General features: G+C 37.5%; 1 long non-coding RNA gene across 1 annotated transcript; it reads left to right on the top strand.

The window, feature by feature from the left end:
• The first annotated feature begins 1,405 nt into the window (after positions 1–1,405).
• On the top strand, positions 1,406–4,004 carry LOC141623731 (uncharacterized). The gene is made up of 3 exons (XR_012533556.1): positions 1,406–1,828; positions 2,352–2,602; positions 2,710–4,004. It is a non-coding gene; the product is annotated as an uncharacterized LOC141623731 (long non-coding RNA).
• The last annotated feature ends 295 nt before the right edge of the window (positions 4,005–4,299 follow it).

The following is a 4,299-nucleotide window of genomic DNA, read 5'->3' as shown; positions in this document are numbered from 1 at the left end:
TTTGTCTTATTTTAATTATGAAGTGAATTGACCCCGTTGTTGTTTTGTAAACCTGTGGTGATCCATTCGCGGATGGTGAGCAGATTATGACACGTGATGGTTGTCTTTAGCTACGGGGACGAGATGGGATGTCAACACTTCGAGTCTAACTTCCGCTGTTACGAGTTTAGCAATCTTTGATTTCAGTTGTATTCAGATTCATATACATTTCTTTTGGGTTGGTTTTGAGACATTGTAATCGTTAACTTTATATACTTCAATAAATGTTTTGGAATGGTTACTTTTGGTATACTAGCCTCGGGAAACCGAGATGGTAACAGTCTCTCATGCTAGGGTGGTCCTCGGTAAGGCACCTTGCTATGCGGGGGTGTTACAAAGTGGTATCAGAGCGGCGATTCTGGAACGTAAAACCAATGAACCTAATGAACATTGGGAGTCTAAATAAAATGAACCCGGGGAGAGTTGTTTGGAGCTACCGCAAAGACTTGGGAGACGTCCCGAAGTCGCATTGAGGCCCTTACAACTTTGAGCCGGTCACGACGGGGTGTCAAGGGATCGTTATATGTTGTATGCCTTTATGTATATGTTAGAAGAAGTATATTTTTCGGTTAAATGGAAGTGATTGGAGTATATGTAATGTGATGTGGGGTATGTCTATATGATCATGATGATATTAATGTTTGGTTTGTTGGTAGTGGCATGTGATTAAGGTCATCCGTATATATATATAGGGCCAGGATCCGGCGAGAACCACTAACATAATGAGAACCGTGAGAACCCTTTCTAAATCATCATCAAATTTTGTTTCGAAAGTTTTGATGGTTCATTTACCCTTTGTTTAGTTTATTCAAACACATTTTTAGTATAGGTAAACAATTTTGTTTTTATTCTATTAACAGAATATAAACTTAGTGTACGAAAGTACAACTACGTATACTAAAATAGCTATAGATGCACGAAAACGAATACTAGGTGCATGAAAATTGTTACATGCATGAAAATGATTACTAGGTGCATGAAAATATCAGGCTCTAGGTGCACGAAAATGAGGTCTAGGTGCATGAAAATTGTTAGATACATGAAAATGAGTAGTAGGCGCATGAAAATTAATAAAATGTTTCTCGTCTCGATTTCCGTCAATAATTTAAACTTTTTGGACCAAGAAATATGTTATCTAGTCATAAAATTCTATGCCGAATCCAAATATATCATTATGTTTTAGAAAAAATATTCGTAAGGCTGAGTTCTCATGGTTCTCACTATGTAGGTGGTTCTCAGTGGATCCTAAATATATATATATATATATATATATATATATATACAGATATATAGGCGGGATCTCGTGAGTTTGGTTTTTATGGTGAGTTGTGAGTTTGGAAATCTGGACCATTGAATTAGAGGAAACCAACCGCTGAGATCAAACGTTCATAAAACACGATCTATCCTGCCTTTATCTCCATTATCCACAAATTCCCACATCTCCCCCAAAATCGCGAACCCTAGAAAACTCAAAATCCCCCAAATCAATTTCTAATACAATCACTAATTCAGGTGACGAGAAATCCCCTAAAACAATAGTTGAGCACGAGTAAGATCTTGGATCTTTTATCAAGCACAAATAATTGTTTTGAAATTTTTAATGCACCCCTTCCTAATAGCAAAGAGTCTAACTCAGTAATACTCTGTATTAATCTTGAAACATTTATAATTTTGACACAGTCGAGTCATTTGGCTGGGAGATCTGAATTACCGCATGACTATCCCTTATCGCTCAATTAGAGCACTCGTTAAGATGCAAAATTGGCGGGCTTTGTTGGAGAAGGATCAGGTTTGTAGCTTCCCAAAAGAACTCTTCTTTATACATTGTAATCTGATCTTAATTTGTTTTTTTTTTTTCATTTGATGGTTGTCATTAGTTGGAGTACTGAGTTTTCTCATTCAGGTAACATTGTGTACAATTGAATGGAACATGGAGACAAAAAATGCTAGAAACAGATTCGTATGTTAGGAAGTGACTGACGAGCAACATAAATGAGATGAAATTCTCTTCTATTTCTAATATGACTTTGGTGGTGAACCGATAACATTTTTTACCAGTAATTTCTCAAAATCTCCAAATATATTGGGGATGCAATGTTAAAAATTGTGATTAATTAAAACTATTTAATTATCATTTGTTAGAGGGTTTTTTATAGACATTTTTGGAAAGTTTTAGGCATTTAGCTTTTGGTCAATATAAGTCAAAATCGAGTCCGTTTGACAAGCAAAGACAAATGGGGAATACAAATACATGGAGGGACATGTTTCAGATATGACGTAACATTCTGATATTTTGTTGAATGCTTATGCAGGTGTGACAGGATTTTGTGGCACGGAAGTGGGCTCCACTAGTTGTCGTATGTCCGACCTGAGTCGATATTTTCTGATCACAGGCCGGTTTACAGTATATTTTGGGCAGAGGTGGAGTCCATCCCTGTCCGGTTTAGGAGATGTTTGAGCTGCTCTAGTGTTAAGATTGAAGTCGCTGATCTCATGCCCTACTCACAGGGTTACAGTGAACTCTGCTTTTTCTGAAAATCGGATCGTGGGATTACATCTTCAAGTACTCTCTCTTTCTCTTTGAAGTTTTCATGTGCATGTCCATGTGCATTCCTTAAGATACAAGATGATACATGCTGATTTGTTTCGCTTGCATATTTTCTCATTTAGGCAGTTCAAGGCTGCTGATGGGTGAATTGAAAGCTTCTGATTGTTTGCAGTGCGGCGCTGAACAAGGTGAGAAGCACGTGGTGACTAATTGGTGACAGTATGATCCCCGGAATATCTGTCCGAGTTGTGAACAAGGTGAACATCACGTTCTGATCGGTGAACAAATACAAGAGATGAAGGATCTATCAAAACTCCAATATCAGCACGTGGTGACTAATTGGTGATAGTATGATCCCCGTAATATCTGTCTGGGTACGTTTGTCGAGTGGTGACCAAGGCATAGATATTTTAAAGTCGGAACGCTGCTGGTGATGCTTGAATAAAGACGTGTGATTGGTTTCAGAATTGGTGCACGAGCAGGGAGAGTGTAATGGTCTGCAATTGTGGCGAACTGATCTCGGAGTATAGATCAAAATCCGACGGGGTGTTCATGGTGGATGGCAAATGAGGAAAGGAGACGCTCGAGTAGGTCTGGAGACAAGATATGGACTCTAATTTTGTCTCCTGAAGAAATGATCGTCAAAGATATATTGATTTGGAAAGAGATGTTATGGTTTGTCAACGAAAGTTGTTTCCTGTGGTATGCAGACCTCAATGAAAAAGGACCGTATCTCAAAGCTGTGAAACTAATACTTGAGCCTCATCGAAGATTTCATATATATCCAAAAACTTACCTAGTCGAGTCATCTAATCACGAACTTCTTCTAGTCCAGCGCGTTTCCATTCCGACACCAACACCAACGACAACGACTTCAATGAAGAGAAGTCGAAACGACCTTATGATATCAAAAAGCGCGTTTAATCCAGTTTCTGATCAACAAAGTAGTGACAAGAAATCACCTCTGCAATACACCCACACTTTTTGGATATTCAAGCTTGATTTGAGCAATAAAAAATGGGAACATGTGGACAACGCCTCTATTTTCGGTGAAAGTAAGATGTATTTGGATAAGAATACATCCTTGCTGGTTGGTCCTTCTAAGCATGATACATGTAAATCTAAATGCATTTACTTTGTGGATGATCACACTGCCAAAAGTGGAGGTGCTACAGCCGACACGCTCTTGTTTACACCTCTCCTTTGCTAGAATCTTGTTGTTACTACAGCTGAACAGAATGTCCTACTTTGTTTACAACCAAAAAAAGCGCATATCAACTTCTTGTTAGTATATTACGAGCATTTGTTGTTACGACCATTACGATTTGGTATAATAGTCGTGTAAATGATTTAGGTATTGTAATTAGGCTGCTTTCATGGTTACAAATTGTTTAAATACTCCCTACTTTGTTTTGAATGTTATCATACAAAAAGGCGGTCTTACCTAGTCTAACAACACAATAACACCAGAATAACACCAGAGTAACATCACAATAACACGTGGTAACACAAAAACAGAAGAATAACATCACAATAACAGTACAATAACATGAGAGTAACACCATAATAACATAAGAATAGCACTACAATAACACCAGAATTACAGTACAATAACACTAGAATAACACCACAATACCACGTGTTATTGTAGTGTAACAAAAAAAAGGAAAAATAAAAATAACACTGGGATAACAAGTATTAAAAAAAATTGA

Source organism: Silene latifolia, chromosome X (assembly GCF_048544455.1).
Source record: "Silene latifolia isolate original U9 population chromosome X, ASM4854445v1, whole genome shotgun sequence".
NCBI lineage: Eukaryota > Viridiplantae > Streptophyta > Magnoliopsida > Caryophyllales > Caryophyllaceae > Silene > Silene latifolia.
This window is presented reverse-complemented; position numbering and strand designations above follow the sequence as displayed.